Genomic DNA, 20374 nt, shown 5'->3' with positions numbered 1-20374 from the left:
TGAAAACAGGTAGGGTCACGTGATGCTCTGACTGGCCATCCTAAAAGGCTCATTCCTTCCTGGGGGTCACGGGGGAACTCAACCACCACCTGGCACATCAATCAAGTTGCAAACTGCCTGCCTCAAGGCATGTTTGGGGGACCCTGTGGGGCCGAGAAACGCCGCCCTGAACTCTGAGACATGCAGGGACACCTCCTCCCCTTTGCCACGTGCCTGCACCCAGGGCCTCCCCAAAAATCAGGGCAGGGAGAGAATGGGGCAGTGTCCAGTTACCTAGAGCACACCCCACTGTGACCCATCTCCAAGGTGCCTACTGCCCAGCATCCAACGGTAGACAGTGAAAGAAGTCGGACGTTCTGCAGTCAGCTTTAGATATTTAGAAGGAGCATGAGTGAAATGGTATAGGACAGTACATAGCAGCTTTGGAGACCCCCACACATGAATTCCTGCCACTTAGGAGCTGCACGCCCTTCAGCAAATCGCCTCACCCTCGGTGCCTCAGTGTCCCCTTCTGTGCAACGGGGATAAATGCATCCACTTCAGTAAGTCACTATGAGGATTCCATGGCAATGCAAGCAAAGACCTTGGACGGTGACCAGCATCCAGGAAAGCACTTGGTACAATATTATAATCAATAAGGAGCCAAATCACGACACTTCTTCCACCCACATCCCCTTCCTTCGGATAAGAAACCGAGTCCCGGGGCGCCTGAGTGGCTCAATCGTTAAGCGTCTGCCTTCGGCTCAGGTCATGATCCCGGGGTCCTGGGATCGAGCCCCGCATCGGGCTCCCTGCTCGGCGGGAAGCCTGCTTCTCCCTCTCCCAATCCCCCTGCTTGTGTTCCCTCTCTCACTGTGTCTCTCTCTGTCAAATAAATAAATAAAATCTTAAAAAAAAGAAAGAAAGAAACCGAGTCCCAGGAAGGGAGAAACAGGTGCAGAAGTAGGAGAAGCAGTAGGAAGAACAAGGGGATCTCCGTGCCTTCCCAGGAGAAGGAAGAAGGGACAGTTACCTATTGGCAGAGGAGTGCAGGCCAGCCCTCCCGTGCCGAAGTTAATCGTGGACTTCCTTGGGTGTGCAGTCAGACGACCCTCCACGGGCCGCAGGATGCCTGCTTCGGATCAGTGAGCGTTTAATCACTTGGGACCCCTTGGCGGGATGACCTCTGCCCACCACCCTGGCCTCGCCTGCCGCCCTGCCTCCACGACGCCCCATGGCGATGGTGTTCCAGCTGCCCCTCCCGCCCACCGCTCTCAGAGACACCCTGCTGCACTTTCGAGCCCCTGTGCGTTTGTGCAAGCTGCTCTCTCTGCTCAGCCTGCCCGCCCCTGCTACCCGCCACCTGGAAAATTGTCTCTGAAGACCTCAGCTGTGCTCCCAGCAAAGTTTGCCCACCTGTTACTGGTCATCATAGACTAGTAATAATAGCAACTAACATGTGCACAGCTCTGATTAATGTCTAAAAGGCCCTGAGCTGAGCATCTGCCCATCACCCCCCAGCAGCGAGGCGGCAGAGTCAGGAGTGAAACTTGGGTCTGCTGGCCCGGGCCACCGGTCCATCCGCCACTCTACTCTCCACTCCTCTTCTTGTCAGTGAGGCTGTTCTCCCACACTGTCCTCGATCTCAGTTTCCAGGCTGGCCTCTCCCTCGCAGAGGGGGCCCTGAGCTGCTTGATTCATCTTAAAATCCCATCCTAAGTACAAGGTCTAGAATGGGGTAAATATCTAGTGAATGAATCCACAAATCCTGAGAAATGGCAGCCCGGGTCGGGAGAGGCTAACTCGCAGACTTCCTGGGGACAGGCCCAGGCTGGACTCCAGTTCCCAGGAATCAGGCCTCCCCAGCCGAGAGGCTTCCCCAGTCCTGAGAGGGAGAGGCAGAAGAGGTCTGACACCCCCAGACTGGAGGCGGTAGGACCTCTGACAGCCCAGGGCAAAGGAGGAAATGGTGGTGCTGGTGACAATAGTCATTTCCTGCATTCCTACCCGCGCCGGGTGCTGTCCTAAGCACCTTCTATGTCTTACGGTCTCACAGAATCCTCACAACCCCACGACGTAGACATTACTATTGCTGCCATTCTACAGATGAGAAAACCAGGACTCAGAGAGGGTAAATAATTTACCTAGCATCACAGAGCTTTTAAGGATAGAGCTATCATTTGAACTAGACCTGTCTGGTGCCCTTGCTCTTCTTACTTTGTAGCTTTCCGTAGGAGGCAGGCTTGTTTGTTGGAGCTCTCCTTGAGCCCAATCTCTAAGATGTGCTCAGGGAAAGAAGGATGTCCTGGTCTCTGCTGGAAAAATGCCCTGTGGGACCCACTATACACCAAATGGTTCAAGTCCTGGGTGCAGGCAGGGTGCAGACTGGGGCAGCTAGTTGGGGGAAGGGGCAAGGTTGGGTGGGGTTCCGGAGGGTCCAAGCACAGCGCATGAATCCAGGAATGTGCCTTCTGCTATCTGCAAAACCAGGCTAGCTGCAACCTCTGTTGGCCAGAGAAAGGTCACTCTGGGGATGGGGCTGGCTTTGAGAAGAACCCGAGGCCCTAGTTTCCAAAGAGTCTGAATGGGCTCTGCAGCAAGGTTCTTGCCTCAGGGGGATTCCCACCCTCCTGTGTCAGCATCCTCTTCCCCCATGTCACTCACGCTGCCAAACAGACTTAGCGGCTAGATTAGAATTTAACCTTCACTCCAGCACCAAGTACCAACATTGGCCTTGCCTGCATGTCCTTGCATGCATGCAGAGGAGGTCCAGAGAGCACCAGGATGCAAGGAGCCCCAACACACTAACCAGAGACATGCAGGTGAACGTCCCAGTGAGAGGAGATTGAGGGAGGAATAGGAAGGATGGGCTGGCCTTCCTGAAGGAGACACTCCAGAGGCTGGGACCAGGAGAGGGGTCAGAAAGGTTTCGGGGTGAGGGACACTGTTGGGTAGACTCCAACTGAGGGGAAGGTGCAGAGTTGCACGTCGGAGTAGCCTGGGTGACATCTTGCCTCCAACATCCTGGTGGCAGGTGGGAGGGAAGGGGTGGGGGCTGGGGGATGTGTGTAGGACTGCCCTGTGAGCAGGCAGGGACCTGAAAGGACTCACCAGGGCCCACAAGCCGCCTGCAGGCTGGAACTTTACGGCCGGAGCTGAGGGAAGAAGATGTGGAAACTCCCCCCGCCCCTGCAGAACCACCCACCAGAACTCCACTTCTGCTCCTGCCTAAAAGAAGAGACACGCCCCGCTCAAAACCATTATGAAAGTCGCCAGTATTTACCTAAGAGCATTCCTCCTGTCCTGCTCCACTGCACCACGCACTTCACACGGGGCCCCTCACCACCCCTGCCCACTGCCTGATCATTAGCCCCATTTCCTAGAGGCAACTGAGGCTCCCAGAGGCCAAGTGCCTTGCCCTCCGGCGGAGCGCTAGTCACCGGCTGAGCTAAGGCGCTTTACTACCAGCCTAGGGGGAGGCCTCCCAGATGGAGGGTTTTTCCCCCTCGGTGTCTCACCAGCCGCAGGAAATGGCAGGGCACACAGGAAAGTACCACGCGGGTTCAGGCGGCTAACGACAGGCCCCTTCCCGAGAGAGCCCTGCGGGAAAGGGCGCCTGGCACCTCAGGGCCCTGGGTCCTCCACAGAGGGCGATTCAGAGGCGGCACCTGGTGCCCGCGGCCGCGGGGAGCTGGTGGGCGCTTCTGACAGCGAGAACAGGGGCCCATTATGTGGAAGCCAATCACATGGGCGCGCAAGCAGCTCGGCTTTCGGTTCTGAGGAGCGCTTATGCAGCCACCTCTCTCTCCGCCCCCGAGGTGCCCGGGAGCACCGGGGCCCAGGCTTTTCGCGCGGCCCTCCCGGGAGCACCGGCTTCGAAGCTCGCCTAGGTTCAGCCATCCGCTCGGGGCTGGGAGCTGCATCAGCAGCAGCTCCCGTGAAGCCGGGTCCGGACTGGGGGAGGTGGTGGAGGAGGGAGGGAGTCTGCATCAGGGAAGGAGGCGGGAAGCGGGCGCCTCCCCCTCCCTGCTTTCCACTCGGGGAGGTCTGGGCAGCTCAGCCTGGGCGCTCCTGATGACCTTGGGGAGACCCCTCTGCGCGACCTCCCCGGGGCGCGCTGCACGGGTTCTGCCCATCCCAGGCGCTCGGGGGCGCTCCTCCGGCCGGAGTCGGGGCGCGGGACTCGGGAGGAGAGGCGCGCTCCTGGCGCGGGGGACCCAGCAGCCCGCGCACGGAGGCCCTTTGGAGAGGCCGGGCGCACCTCTCACGGGGAAGAAGCGCGCGGGGTCTCCCGGGTCCAGCGGGCGCTGTCAGCTGGAGCCGGCGGCGGGGCGGGTCCGCACGCGGGGGTGCCTGCCCTGGGGACCTTTCCCGCCGGGGCAGGAGCGCTCCCTGCGGGGTCCTGGCGCCACCACGCGAGGGGGCGGCACCCCCATGCCGGGCCCCGAGGCTGGGCGCCCGGGCTGTTTGATGCTGGTCGTGGCTCCCGCTTCCCGGCATTGCGCCCCCCGACAGAAGCAGCCGAAATCCCACAGGCTGCCCCAAGATCGGGCCACGGCGGCCCCAGCCAACAGCCTGCCGATGCGCCCCCTACCCCGGCCTCGTCGTCGGCGCGCCAGACCCGGAGAACGCCCCCACTCCAGCCCGACTCCCTGGCCTGCGCTCCCGGCACCCGCCGTTCCAGTGCCCCCTCCCCCAATTCCCTCCAGCCGCCGGCCCTTGGCCCACGCGCCCACACACCCCCAGCCAGACCTTCGGCGGCTGGGACCACCTCCCCGCCGCGATCCTCATCCCCGCCGGGTCCAGCAGGGAGGGGCGGTGCCGCCGGGGAACTCACCCGCTCTCCGTCGCCCGGCCCCGAGCGGCTCCGGCCCTGGCTCCGTCAGTCGGTCCCCGAGCCGCAGCTGCCCGTGCGGCGACAGAAGCGGGCTGAGCCCGGCCGCCAGCCTCCGCGCCGCCCCTCGGCTCCTCCCCGTAGGCGGGGCCTGAGCTCGCGGGAAGTGGGTGGGCACGCTCACCCGGCTCCTCTGCCTGGCGAGGGAGCTCGCCCAAGGGTGCCGGGGCCCTAGGGCGGTGCGGCCCCCTCCTTTGAGCAGCGGGAAATCGAAGGCGATGGGACACGGCCAGTCTTCCCGATGGTCTTCCCCCCTCCTCACGCCCCCTCCTCACAACCACCAAACGCGGAAAGGGGGAAGCCCACGACTGTATTCTTGCTCCCATTCAACGGAAGGGCGTCATGAAGCCCAGAGGGGAGCAGTAACCTGCCCCAGGTCACCCAGAATTAGTACCAGTGCCGGAAAGTCAGGTCTCCTACCTTGAGGGCCTGCGCCGCCTGAATCTGAAGGCTTCCTTGGACGTTAAGGAGCCCAACTAGGCCTTGCCCTGGGGACGTGTTAGCTGGGGCAGGTTCCCCAGCTGAGAAGGGGTGGGGAGATCAGTGGGAGCTTGGGGGCTGTGGCCTGCGAAGTGGCCTCCTATCATTTCCTCTTTCTGAAAAGAAAGGAGGTGAGGCTCAGGAGGAAGGAAGTGGTCGTACCTCCGCTGACATCTGTCACCGCTTGAGGTGTGCAGGACCCAGACAGGGGCTGCTCTCCAGAGATGTAATGGCGAAAACGAAAAGCAAAACACGCCGAGGTGCCTTCTATCCTCCACTTCAAGCCTCTTTCTGGGGCTCAATGCCCCAGCCCTCTGAGCACCATCTTTTTCTTTTTTTTTTTTTAAACAGGATAATGGATTTAACTATTTTTAAGTTGCTCTAGAGAGGGCCCTACTCCCCTCCCCACCCCCCAAGAAGAGAAGAGAAAGTTAACGAAGGGAAAAACCCCATACCAAAACATTCTCTAGAATCCACACTCCCTGAACACTGGCTTTAGAACAATAGAATTCTCTTCTCCACAAAGGGCCTTGTTTCCTGAGCTTTCTCAGCCTCAGCTTGGAGCCCTAGGCAGCCCAGGGTCAGCCAGCGGGGGTGCAGACAAGGTTTAAGTTTGGGGAGTTTTGGGGTGCTGCACAGTTATTTCAAGTCCCAGCAGTCTGGTTTAAAGAATTCCTCTGGGTCATCACACACTTGCAATGTTCTTTTGAGGTGGACAGTGTAACCTGAGTTTAGTGATTTCCTGTTTGCTAAGGAAACTCAGTAAACTTTCTTGGGGAAGTGAAAACCTCAGGGCTGGCCTTGTTCCAGGCCCTCAGGCCCCCCAAGGCCTCCCCCGAAAGCCCCCTCCCTCATTCACCCCCTGGGCTCCCTGTAAGTTCATTAATAATCCAGTTGTGAATGACACTGTTTCAGAAAGAGCAATTAGGGAGCAGAGCAGGTAGGGAAGACATAAAGTGATGTTTAAAATAACCCAAGGGGATCATTGTTCTCTGCAGAATGTTTCCGTTGATTTGTCATGAGGAGCTGTGGGCTGACAGGGCGGGAATCCATCTCTCCAAGGCAGGTGTCAAACTTGAGCCTGTGTTCCTGACATGAAGCCTTGAGGATGGGCCCCAAACCCCATGCTCTACTGTTCATTCACAGCTCTCACCATGTTTGATACCAAAAGTTCAAGTGCACTCAGAATAAGGTGGAGGACTCATGCTTCCTGATTTCAAAACTTACTGCACAGCTACAGTGATCAAGACAGTGTAGTATGGGTACAAGGATAGACATATTGATCAATGGAATAAAACTGAGAGTCCAGATATAAACCCTTACACTTACAACCAACTGATCTTTAACAAGAGTGAGAACACAATTTAATGAGGAAAAAAATAGTCTTTTCAACTAATGGTGCTGGGACAAATGGATTTCCATCTGCAAAAGAAGGAGGACAGACCCCTACCTCACACCATATACAGAAATTAACTCAAAACAGACCAGACTGACATGTAAGAGCTAAAACTGCAAAACACTCATAAGAAAACATTAGCATGAATTGTGACCATGGATTAAGTAATGGCTTCTTACATATGGCACCTAGAGCACAAGCAACACAGAAAAAAATAGATAAGTCAGACTTGATAAAACAAACAAACAAACAAAAAAACTTCTGTGTTACAAAAGTTGGGACACCATCAAGAAAGTGAAAAGATAACTGTTATGGGCTGAATTGTGTTCCCCCCCCCAAATTTCACATGTGGAAGTCCCAACCCCCAGTATCTCAGAATGTAACTGTATTAGGTAATAAGGTCTCTAAAGAGGTGATTAAATTAAACTGAGGCCCAGGGGCACCTGGGTGGCTCAGACGGTTAAGCGTCTGCCTTAGGCTCAGGTCATGATCTCCAGGTCCTAGGATCGAGCCCCGCATCGGGCTCCCTGCTCAGCGGCGAGTCGGCTTCTCCCTCCTCCTCTGCCCCTCCCCACTGCTCCTGCTTTCTCTCTTACTCTGTATCTCTGTCTCAAATGAATTAAAAAAAAAAAATTCTTTAAAAAAAAATCTTAAAAAAATAAAAAATAAAAATAAACTGAGGCCCATAATGTGGGGTCTGAATCCAGTACGACTAGTGTCCTTTAAAGAGGAGGAAAAGACATCAGGGACGTACCCATAGAGCGATGACCTCATGAAGACACATGGAGGAGATGGCTATCTACAGGCCAAGGAGGGAAACCTTGGAAGGAACCATATCTCCAGACACCTTGATCTTGGAGTTCTAGCCTCTAGAACTGTGAGAAGAAATTTCTGTGGTTTAAGTCACCCAGAATGTGCTATTTTGTTACAGCAGCCCTAGCAAACTAATACGATAACCCACAAGATGGGAGGAAATTCTTGCAAATAGTATATCTGATAAGGTCTTGTATCTAAAATATATAAGGAACTCTTATAACTCAATAATAAAAAGGTAGATAAATCAATTAAAAATTTGACAAAGAATCTGAATAGATATTTCTCCGAAGAAGATATATAAGTGGCCAGTAAGTACATGAGGAGATACACAGTATCATTAGCCATGGAGGAAATGCAGAGCAAAACCACAATGAGGCACAATTTCAAACTTAATAGGATGGCTATAATCAAAAAGACAGGCAATAACAAGTGTTGGCAAGGATGTGAAGAAATGAGAAACCTCATACATCGCTGGTGGAAATGTAAAATGGTGTAGTTGCTTTCAAAAACAGTCTGCCAGTTCCTCACAATGTTCAACACAGAGTTACCAGATGGTCCAGAAATTCCACTGGTAGGTACACACCTGAGAGAAATAGAAGCATACATGCACCCAAACCTGTCCACGAACCTTCATGGTAGCACTCTTCATACTAGCCCCAAAGTGGAAACAACCCAAGTGTCCATCAAATGATGAATGGATAAATAAAATGCAGTATATCCATACCACGCAGTATTATTTGGGCATCAAAAGGAATGGAGTTCTGACACAGGCCACAACATGGATAAACCTTGAAAACATTGTGCCACGTGAAAGAAACCAGACACAAGACCACATACTGCGTGATTCCGTTGCTGTGAAATGTTCAGAAGAGGCAAATCTCTAGAGACAGATAGTAGATCAGCAGTTGTCTGGAGTTGGGAGAGGGTTTGGGGGGCAAGTGGAGCATGAATGATAAAGGACACTAGATTCTTTAGGGGGGTGATGAAAAGGTTTTAAAACTGATGTGGTGATTGGTTGCCCAACCATGAATATACCAGAATCCACTGAATTGTACACTTTAAATGGGTGAATTGTATGGTATATGAATTGTATCGCAGTGAAGTTTTCCCCAAAAGAAGCTAACTGGTCCTTTGAAAGCAACACTGACCGTGTCCTCCAAGCCTCCGTCCCCAGGCAGGAAAGGCCTGCCCTTTATTTTGAGTTCAGCTGCAGTCTGTGAGACATTAGGGTGCAGTCCAAGGCCAAGGAGCATTCTAACAGACCACTGGAAATGTTTGAGGACCGAAGAATAAATGGATTGGCCCCAATGCATAAAATCTGAAACGTGAGTGTTTATAAATATAGAATTAAATATCTACAATAACTTTTGTTTAACTGGTCAAGTGCAGCTCGAGTGAACTCATTGTTACATACACATGACACGGAAGGTAGAATTGGGGTGCAGTATAGGTTTGCTCTGATGTAAAGCAAGGACTCCAGAAGAAGAAAGGCCCAGAGACTCCTGAGTCTGTGGGAAAATGAGCTAATCCAGCTCAAAGGGATTCATTTTCAAGGTTATCTGAGCCACTGGTTCTTAATGCCAGCCAGTGGGCAGGTGTTGGGCCAGCTACATTCATTCATGTAGCAGATAACGAGTTCGATGCCTGGCCCCCGGTGAGCCTTGCTAGGTGGCTGGTGAAGGTGTTGGCGGCGGGCCAGGCCCAACCAACAGACGTGCAGCAAGTGCAGCATGGGCTCAGGGGAAAATGAGCCAGAGGGGTAGAAAGGCACGCTGGCCACGGGTCCTGGCTCCACCGTGAACTTGCTGGGCGGTCATTTCCCCTTCCAGAGGGTCAGTTTCCTGGTCTGCGAAACTCCTTTTGTACAAGACTTGCATGTGTTTGTGTGTGTATTTTTTCCCACGTCCTCGTGCTTTTGAGGGAAGTGACCTTTCTTTGACCTCTTCCCAAAGAACACAGTCAGAAATGTTTGCACACAGTGGGAGCCCCATAGAGGTGTCGAGGGAGCACCAGATGTTTTCAGCTAGCAGGTGAGCTCAGTCCTGCAACACTGGGAGTTTCAGGGTCACTAGGAGAGCGGAGAGATGGGTTTTCATTTTTATATTCAGTTTACAGAGAACCCTCGGAACCCAGTGAGTGGCTGTCAACCTTGGCAGGATGTTGGAATCACGGAGGGAGCTTTGGGAAAGGTTGATGGCCAGGCTCTACCCCAGGCCATTTGAATCAGATTCTGGAGGTGGGGCTCCTACCTCTAGACACACACATATACACACAGATCACAAAAACTCCCCAGGTGAGTTGAAAATGCAATGTGCAGCCAGGCTAAGGATGGCTACCTAAGTCTATGTTTGGGAAGCACCGAATTACCCAGGAAGGAAGAGTGTTAAAACGCTGCTTCCCAGGCCTGTCCTTTGCACTCCTTCCTCATTCTTAGGTGTAGTACGGGGGCCTCGGGATATGCACTGTAACTGATTCTAAAGAACAACAGGTCTTAGTTAATGCCTCCAGCTGCCAGGATAGTGACCTCTCATTCTCCTGCATCCCTTACCTTGACTTAAGCAGAGTTTCCCAAATTTCCTGAGTAAAAGAATCACCTGGGGCACTTATTAAAAATGCAGATGCCACTGTGCAGTCACCAGTTTAATAACAACTAAGGAGACAAGGGTCATCAACAGATGCTAGAGCCACTGAGTAAAAAGTTGCCGGATAACAGAATATTCACGTGGTTCAAATGATCACTGTCCCAAATTATGTACTGATTAAAAAGGGGGAAATGTACCTTTACAATGGAGAGATCCAGAAGCCCCCACCTGAGCCAAATGATCAAACCCAACATCGCCAAGAATGGGACAACCTGACATTGTGTGCGTGCCCTAATGTGATGTAATATGATGTACGCAACATCATCTATGTCATATTCTTGCCAAAAATACTTAACCTGATTTTAATCATGAGGACAATTTAGACAAATCTAGAATGTGGGGCATTCCACAAGCCTAGACTCTCTTTTAAAAAGTTAATTTTTTGTAAAGATGGGGAGTTCTTCTAGATTAAAAGAGATTAAAGGGACATAACCAAAAATATATATATAAAGCGTGGACCCTGATTGGATCCTGGATCGAAAAAGTAAAGAGTGTATATATTAGATGCCATTACTGAATCAACCTTAATACTCTGAGCTATGATCACGGTATTGTGGTTATGGAGGAAAGGTCCTTCCCTTATTCTTAGGGGATGCCTGCTGAGGAGAGGGTGAATGAGGAAGAAAGAAAAGCAGAAATGTGCCGAAATAGTCACCATTGGTGAATCTAGGTGGAGGCTATCCAAGTGTTCCTTGGACTTTGCTTTCAATTTCTCTGCAAGTTTGATGTTTTTCAAAATCACAAAATCTGGACAGTGGGAAAGAATGCAGGTACCTGAGCCCCCTCCCTTGGAGATTCAGATTCAGGAGGCCTGGAGTAAGGCCCAGGATCTGTGTTTTTAAGGGGTGCCCCGGTGATTTTTACCTGATGCAGGGCGTCACCGTTCCTGCCCCCCCCCCCAACAACCTGGCTGCCTTTCATTTCTCCAATGCCCTGCAGGGAACTGCCATCTCTCATCTCTCGCATCCTCTTCCCTCTGCTTGACCTGCTCCTCTTTCCCTGCTGAACTCCCGCCCTTCTTCTGGGGCTCAGCCCAAATGTCACTTCCTCAGTGAAGGCTTCCTAGAAGCCTCTCAGTCAAACCCCGAGAACACAGCTATAATTTGACCTAGCTTTGTAACCGCTGGATGAATGTCTGCTTCTGCCATTAGAGAGTGTTATGGGCTGAGTTGTGTTCCCATCCCACCTCCATGCATGTTTCCGTCCTCACCCTCAGGACCTCAGAATGGGACTACATTTGAGGATAGGACCTTGAAAGAGGCGATGAAGGTAAATGAGGTCATATGGGTGGCCCCTCATCCAGTGTGGCCTGCGTCCTTAGAGGAAGATGTTTAAGACAGAGAAAACACTGTAAAGACACAGGGAGGGGCTCCTGGTGGCTCAGTCGGTTAGGCGTCTGCCTTCGGCTCAGACCCCAGGGTCCTGGGATTGAGCCCCGCATCGGGCTCCCTGCTCCGTGGGGAGCCTGCTTCTCCCTCTACCTCTGCCCCTCCCCCTGCTCATGCACTCTCTCTCTCTGTGTCAAATAAATAAATAAAATCTTTAAAAGAAAAAAAAAAGACAAAGGGAGAACACAGCCAGCTGCAAGCCCAAGAGGCCTCAGAAAAACCAACCCTGCTGACACCTTGATCTTGAACTTCCACCCCACAGAACAGTGAGAAAACAAGTTTCTGTTGTTTCAGCCCCCCCCCCCCCACCGTGTGTGTCTTTTGTCACGACAGGCCTGACAGACTGACATAGATGGTGGGCACCACCAGCTGGGACCAGGTCTGTTTTGTCCGCCACTGAATTCCCAGGGCCTAACAAAGCCCAGCACTTAGGGGCACAGGGAGGATCTGTGGAGCGGATGAAGTGACCCTGCTTTACAAGATGTTGGAAGGGTTTACGGAGAACATGTCACCGGTCCCACCATGCCCTAGGGTTCAGTAAACAGCTCTGGGAAATGTGGCAATATTTTGGAAAGCAGACACATTTAGGTTTTCTTCCCCACGATTTTTGTTTTATTGTCCCTACCGCGGTTGCCCTCAGCTCGGTGCCCATCAGCTGCTGTCTGTCACTCTTCGCCTCTGGGGAAGGACAGATACCATGCAGAGCAAACAAAGTCGCTCTCCAGTCCCGAGTGGTGACACCCAAGGCCCAGGTGGCATTTTTCATGTGTTACTGCCTCAGACAAGAGAGGAAAGGGCTTTTGGCTTTCTAGAAATCTAGGCTTGGAAGATGAAGAGGCACAGCCTAAGTGAGAAGGCAAGATGCTTATCCTCACGTAAGAGATTGGCTGGAGAGGGTCTCAGCTTCGAAATTCTTGGGGAAATGCAAGTAAGACACCCAGGAGAGAGAAGTTGGACGGCTGTCAGAAAGGCAAAAAAGTCCTTTCAAGTGAGGGACAGGCCAGGGATATGACAGGAACCCCTTGGAGTGAGGGGAACTAAACAGTGGTACAACCACTTCGAAATTTAGCATTGTTTGGAAAAGTTGGATAGGCAGGTCCACGTCCTGTGCCCCAGCAACTCCACTTTTAGGAGCACCCGGCCTGCAGAGAGACTCCCACCTGTGTAGGAAAAGAGAAGTCTAAGAATATTTATTGTAGTTTTATTTGTAATAGCAAAAGATGGGCAACATTCTAACTACCCACCAAGAGGGGATTGATACCAATAAGTGAAGGGCTATTTGAATATGATGGGATGCTAAACAACAGAGAAAATGAACTGAAATAAATCTACCTGTATCAACATAGATACATATGGAAAACGAAATGTGAGTGAGAGAAGAAAGCAAGTTGCAAATGGATACTTGCAATGTGATACTTTGGTATTTAAAAACAGGGTAGCATTTGGTTAGGATATATACACATGCTATAGAAATATAACACATGGCCCCTATTCTCAATCTTTCACCCTGCTCAGCCCCCCTGCAGGTTAAGCTATAGGGATTCCCTTGTCCTCTGACTGGTAGAGTTTAGCCAAAGAGAGGTGCCCCAGGATTCACAGTACTGAAGAAACAAGGTCACGTGAGTTGGCTGTGTCCCTCTACTGGAGGCCACAGCTCCTGTTGGTGGCCCTCTCCGTGCTTTGGTAATTGCTCACTCCCCTGGCCTTAGTTTTCCCACTCATAAAATGGGGATGATGAAAATGCCCACTTTCTAAGTTCATTGTATGGACTTGATGAGCGTAGGCACTTAGCACAGTGCCTGGTATGTTATAAACACTCAGGAGAAGTTGACTTTTATTATTATTAATCACCCTTTCTACAAGGAACCACTACCCTCTTCCTTTTTACTTGTTTTTAAGATTGTATTTATTTATTTATCTATCTATCTATTTATTTAAGAGAAAGAGAGAGTACGAGCGAGGCGGGGAGCAGCAGAGGGAAAGGAAGAAGCAGACTCCCCGCTAAGCAGGGAGCCCAACGTGGAGCTCGATTCCAGGACCTGGAGATCATGACCTGAGCCAAAGGCAGACGCTTAACCTTAACCGACTGAGCCATCCAGGCATCCCCAATGCCCTCTTAAACACAAAGATCTCATGGCTTCCTTTAACGTGACTTCAAATTTCAAAATACAAGTCTGCAAGGAATCTCTTATCTGAAACCATGGGGACCAAAATGTGCTTTAGAATTCAGGCTTTTGGGTTTTATAAATGCAATGTGATGCATATACTCTATAGAGTATATACTCATGAGATCAGTGATTCTCATATTTAGACAAGAACCAGAATCACCATTAGGGGTTATTAAAGCACAGATGGCTAGACCCCATCCCAGTTTTTGATTCAGTAGGGCTGGGGTGGAGCCTGAGAATTTCCATGTTTGACAAGTTCCCAGTGGACACTGATGCTGCTGGTCTGGGGACCACACTTTGAGAACCAGCACTCCCTATTATATAACACCCCTAGAGGAGTCTAGGGCATATTCAAACACTAATATTTCTGCTGAGAAATGTTAATGAGAGAGGATACATAGCTTCATGTCATTTCAGATAAGGCCTAGCTCCTGAGCGAGGTTTTGTAAACTGATGAAAACCTTTCCGTTTTCAGAGAATTTTGGATTTTAGAAGAAAGTTTAAGGGATTGAGGACTTGAAATCTCATGACCACAGACAAAAGCATATAAGAACCAGTAATGTTAGATTATGCTTTTTAAAACTACACTTGACCCACCACCATCAGGGATTGTGAATGTCTGTGGAATGAAAGAATGAGTGAGAATAAGCTTCTCTTAAAGAGAAAGGGAGCAATAGGAAAATCAGGAAAAAAAATAAAAAGAAAGGGAGCATTATCAACAATAGCCAAACTCTGCCCGAATGTCCATCGACTGATGAATGCATAAAGAAGTTGTGTTATATATACACAATGGAATATGACTCAGCCATCAAAAAGAATGAAATCTTGCCATTTGCAACAACGTGCCTGGAACTAGAGGGTATTATGCTAAGTGAAATAAGTCAGTCAGAGAAAGACAAATACCATATGATCTCACTCACAGGTGGAATTTAAGAAAGAGAACAGATGAACATATGGGAAGGGAAAAGAAAAAAAGGAGAGAGGGAAACAAGCCATAAAAGACTTTTTTTTTTTTTTAAGTAGGCTCCAGGGGCACCTGGGTGACTCATATGGTTGGGCGTCTGCCTTGGGCTCAGGTCACAATCTCCAGGTCCTGGGATGGAGCCCCATGTTGGGCTCCCAGCTCAGCGGGGAGTCTGCTTCTCCCTCTCCCTCTGCCCCCCCCTTGCTTGTGCTCTCTTTGTCTCTTTCTCTCTCTCTCTCTCCATGAATAAATAAATCTTTAAAAAAAATAATAAAGTAGGCTCCACACCCAGCATGGGGCTTGACCTCACGACCCTGAGACCAAGACCTGAGCTGAAATCGAGTCGGACGCTTAACCGACTGAGCCACCCAGGCACCCCAAGAGACTCTTAATGATAGAGAACAAACTGAGGGGTGGTGGAGGGAGGTGGGTGGGAGATGGACTAGATGGCTGATGGGTATTAAAGAGGGCATTTGTTGTGATGAGCACTGAGTGTTGTATGTAAGTGATGAATCACTGAATTTTACTCCAGAAACCAATATTGCACTATATGTTAATTAAGTAAAATTTAAAATAAATAAATAAGTAAATAAATAAATAAACAAAAAGAACGGGAGAACGGTGGGTCTTGCATTCTTTCCATTGGCCGCCAGGTGGCAGCAACAGCTCTGCATCAAGGCTGGGAGTGCGCTGGATGGAGAGCAGGGGTCCTTGCCTTTACAGGCGAGAGCCAGGTCTGTGGGAGCTGCTCTAGAAGAGCCTTTGGGAATTCATGCTGCTGTGTAACAAACTTCCTAAAAACTTAGTGAGGGAAACAACCATTTTATTACGCTCCTACATTCTGCAGGTCCCAAATATGGAAAGGGCGCAGTAGGGACAGCTTGTCTCTGTTCCACCTATCTGGGGCATCAGCTGGGAAGACTCGGGGTTGGGGGTGACTCAACAGCTGGCAGCTGGGATCATCTGGAGGTGTCTTCACTCACGTGTGTGCTGACTGGCACTGAGTGTCAGCGGGACCTCAGTGAGGTCGTCAACAGGAACATCTACATAGGGCCTCTCCATGGGGCCCCTCCACGTGAGCTCGGGCTTCCTGCCAGCATGGCGGCTTGGCTCAAGTGTGAACGTTTCCACCCAGCTTCAAGGGGAGACAACATGGACCTCCAAAATGGGAGGAATGCCAAGGTCACTGTAGTGATTTGCTAAGGCTGCCACAATATACCACAGACCGAGTGGCTTAAACAATAAAAATGTATTTCCCATAGTTCTGGAGACTAAAAGTCCAAGATCAAGGTGTCAGTAGGTTTGGTTTCTCCTGGGGCTTCTCCTCTTAGCTTGCAGATGGTGGCCCTCTTGCTCTGTTCTCACCTGGTCTTCCCTCTGCGTGCCCACCCCTGGGTCTCTGTGTGTCCAAATTTCCTCTTATCAGCACACCAGTCAGATTGGATTAGGGCCCATGCTAACAGCCTCATTTTAACTTAATCACCTTTTTAAAGACCTTCTCTCCACATTCCGAAGTACTAGGGTTAGGCTTCGACGTATGAATTGGGAGGGATTCAATTCAGCCCATAACAGCCATACTGTTGGAAGAGCATGGGGGATGGGAGAGAGTCCTGGCCTCTTGGGAAAACACAATCTGCATGCCCCCCACCTCCAGTTGCTCCAACAGCATCACAGTGTGTTAAGCCCATGAGACTCATCCTACCCCCACGTCTTTGAACATGCTGTTCCATCTGCCCGGGATGCCCTCACCCGTCCAGAGCTCACTGCTCATCCAGAGCACTCCTGCCCTCTGTCCCCCGTCATCACTGACCATCATTCTATTCACCACCACTCTTGCCACACTGGCCACAACCACTACCATTCGTGGACCGCTTCTTTGTGCTAAGCTAAGCTCTACTGATCTCATTTAACTCTTATAACAACATGTGAGGTCAGTTTTACAGACGAAGATGCCAAAGTGGGGAAGTTCCTAGCCCAGAGCTATGAACAAGTAAATGGCAAAGTCAAGACCTGAACTCAGGTCTTCCTGTTCCAGAGCCTGTGTTTGTCACCTCTTGCTCTTCTGGGCCTCTGATGGCCTCCCCTGGGCTGCCCCGATCCTGGTTCAACCCTCCTATCAAAGCAACAGTCCCCTGCAATAATTCGGACTGTACCAGCGCCAGCCCCATCTGCTGGTCTTACCTGCTTATGCTCTGGCTGCTCCTGGGAAGGTCTCACTTGAGCTTGTGAGTAGGGGCTGAGGGTCAAGCGTGCCCTGCACAGGACGCTGTCCATTCCATTGTAATGCTATCACATTAACGGTCCCCCATGAACCACACCTCTCGATATCCATGCCTTCGCGTGGCCCCCTCCCACATGGACTTGGGACTTGTCCAAGTGACCTGCTGTGGCCAGTGGGACATCAGCAAATGTGATGCAAGAAGGAGCTCCAAAGGCACATGTGCACAAGCCTGGCTCTCTCGGAACACTGCCACCTGGTGCACCAGACCTGAGCGGACCCAAGGATGAGAGCGCAAGGGCAGAGAAGGACCCAGCCCGCGGACCTGACTCAGGGGTCCCAGCTGGGGCCTGGATTTCCCTGTGGTCGTAAGCCAGCGAGCGTGTTTGTGTCCCATGTTTGCCTTCTTTGCTGACCTCTCAGTCTCAGGGATTGCCTATCTTTGCCCAAGTTCACACAGCTTGTGAGTGGAGGACCCAGAATTCCAGCCCAGACCTGTCCATCTAGAAAGCTACAACAGCGTAATAATAATTAATGAATATAATAAAATACAAAATAAATAAACTTATAAAAATAAATATAATAATAAATACATTATTTTATTTTACCTTTTTGCTATAAACCTCTACTTAATATCAAGGACCTTATAGATTTTAATTTTATTTGATATACGTTTATCACCATATTCCCTATTTTTTTCGGGACAGCACACAATTCTTTAATTAGTGATGTTGCCTCTTTGCGGCCTAGTTGTTTCTTCTGTTATATTAATGGAGTATTATTCTTCCTGTTTTCTTCCTTCTTTAGTCCCCTCACTCTCGGTGCGGGGTCTCACGCTTGGTCGGCGCATCCTGCAGCAGGAATGAGCCGGGATCCCAGGCGTCCAGTCCCATCACACAAGCACAGTTCGGTCCCCAAGAACGTTACCCAGAACTCCGCTTTTATTTTTCAAACACCGTGAAGGGCATACAGATACAAAATTCCCAGGCACACTTACTCAAACCCTCATTTCTCCGCCGGCCGCTCCCCGCACACACCCCCAGGCTTCCCGGTCTGCCCACCTCCTCTGTCTCTCTCGACCATCTCTTGCCTGTCCTGCTTCCTCACTTTCCTCCAGCCTCTGCCTCTGCAGTTCTGTCTCCCTCTCCCCACTTTCTGGATTCTACATCGCAAGACTTGCTTAATTACCTGTTGACCACATGACACTAAAAAAGGTCTATGATCTTCTGCATTTAAAAATCCAACAGATTCTCATTCGGATCATGAGCACTAATAAGAGAGCTCTTCGGGGCTGTGAGATCTAGCTTTGTAAATGAACATCAGTGATACAGATCAGTGTAACAGCAATACAATTAGAAAATATCCTCTTAAAAAAAAGATGCCATTTACAATAGCAATAAAAGCTAAGAAGCATCTCAGAATAATAAACCTGCATAAGATCTTTATGGAGAAAATTAGAAAACTATAGTGCCAGACGCTGAAGAAGAACTAAATGTTTCATACTTTAATAAAAGGTATGCACACGAAATAAAGAACATACACAAAATGTATATGAAAAAGATGTACATCCCATGTCAAACTAGGTAAAGGATATGAATGGGGAATGCTCAGAAGAAATACAAATGACCAGAAACCAAAGAAGTATTCACTAAAACCACAGTGAGATATAATTTACTGAGCATTAGAAAAAGATTTTAAAGTTGTAAATATGCGGGATCTATCCAAGGGTGGAAAATGGGTGGATACCTATAGAAAGTGTAAACTGGTATCGTTTTGGACAGTAATTTGACAACATCTGTCAACATTTAAAACATCCTTTGGTCTAGCAATTTCATGTGTAGAGTGAATCCTTTCCAAATTCCAAATATGTGTGTGTGCAGGGATATTTACTGCAGCGTTGTTTGTAATGGAATAAACTTAGAAACAGATCTATTCAAATGCCGTCAAAAGTGGAATAATTAAGGGACGTCTGGGTGGCTCAGTCAGTTAAGCGTCTGTCTTCGGCTCAGGTCATGGTCCCAGGGTCCTGGGATCAAGCCCTGCATCGTGCTCCTTGCTCGGTGGGGAGCCTGCTTCTCCCTCTGCCTGCCATTCCCCCTGCTTGCTCTCTCTCTCTCTGACAAGTAAATAAAATCTTAAAAAAAAAAAAAAAAGGTGGAATAATTAAATAAATCGTGACATGAAACATCATGGAATACTACTCAAATGTTTGAATGAGTGAGTTTACTTCACAAAAAAAATGTGCAGGAAATATATGAATAAAACTTTTGAAGTCTATTGTGTGATGTGAAGACTTGAATAAAGGAAAAAGGCACTTTTCCATTTGGGGCTAGAAGATTCAATAAAGAAAAGATCCCACCTTTCATCATTTAATCCATAATTTTAATGGGATGCAAACAAATATTCCAACAGGAGTATTCTGGAATTTCACTAACTGATTCCAAGGATCATGCAAGAATATAAAAATAAGTTCTTAAAAAAAGAGAGAGAGAGAATTCTGGGGAGACAGACTCTGCTACATTTTAAAGTGTGCAACAAAGTGAGAGTAATAGTTCATTATGAATTCAGGAATAGACAGAGAGATGAATAGAGCAGATGAGTGAGTCTGGAACTAGACCAAAAAATATAAGGTCATTTAATAAATAATAAAGGTGGCATTTAAATCAGTGGAAAAGAGATGGATTAGTTAATAAATACTGTTGGTACAACTGGCTAGTTATCTGAAAAGTAATTCAGCTGGAGTTCTACCATAAACCTACACCAACATAAATTTCAACTGGATAAATAAATCATGGTATACACGTCAGTAAAATACTATAGAACAACAGGCCTGAATACAGAACCGCATGTAACAGGGATGGATCTTAAAGACCATGTTTAGGGATGCAGAATTCCGTGGTAAAACTATAAAGAGCACCAGAAGGAATACTCTAGAGGTTGGTACAGTAGCTTCTTACCAGGGGATAGGAGCAGATTTCGATCAGGAAAGATCATGCTGGGGGTTCCTGGGGAGGGGGCTCAGAGTAGCAATGTTCAGTTTCTCGACCACCGTGATGACGCAGGTGCTCATTTTATAACAAGGTGTTAGGTTGTGCACTTATATTTTATGCCATTATTTATGGTTTTTGTTTTTGTTTTTGTTTTTGTTTTTTACATAAAAAGGTTTTAAAGAGGCACACCTGGGTGGCTCAGTCAGTTAAGCGTCTGACTCTTGGTTTCAGCTCAGGTCATGATCTCACGGTTGTGGGATGGAGCCCTGAGTACAAGCCCCACTTCGGGCTCTGCGCTCAGCGTGGTCTGCTTCAGATTCTCTCTCCCTCTCCCTCCCACTCACTCTCTTTCTCAAATAAATAAATCTTTTTTTAAAAGGTTTAAAAGAATTAAATATATGGAAAGAAAACGGAAGGTTTTTTTTCATTATCTCATACT

The 20374-nt window shown here is 49.4% G+C and overlaps 1 protein-coding gene and 1 long non-coding RNA gene across 7 annotated transcripts in view; one reads left to right on the top strand and one right to left on the bottom strand.

Moving 5' to 3' along the window:
* Positions 1-4904, bottom strand: part of PPP1R16B (protein phosphatase 1 regulatory subunit 16B) — a 93052-nt gene extending 88148 nt beyond the window's left edge. For both annotated transcript variants that reach the window (XM_036101597.2, XM_036101598.2), the window contains exon 1: positions 4817-4904. The gene's annotated coding sequence lies outside the window, so the exon portion shown is untranslated. The remainder of the gene's footprint in view (positions 1-4816) is intronic.
* LOC144379288 (uncharacterized) overlaps positions 1-20374 on the top strand; it is a 1054371-nt gene that overhangs the window by 540927 nt on the left and 493070 nt on the right. The window lies entirely within an intron of this gene.

The sequence above is a fragment of the Halichoerus grypus genome, chromosome 10 (assembly GCF_964656455.1).
Source record: "Halichoerus grypus chromosome 10, mHalGry1.hap1.1, whole genome shotgun sequence".
Lineage (NCBI taxonomy): Eukaryota > Metazoa > Chordata > Mammalia > Carnivora > Phocidae > Halichoerus > Halichoerus grypus.
This window is presented reverse-complemented; position numbering and strand designations above follow the sequence as displayed.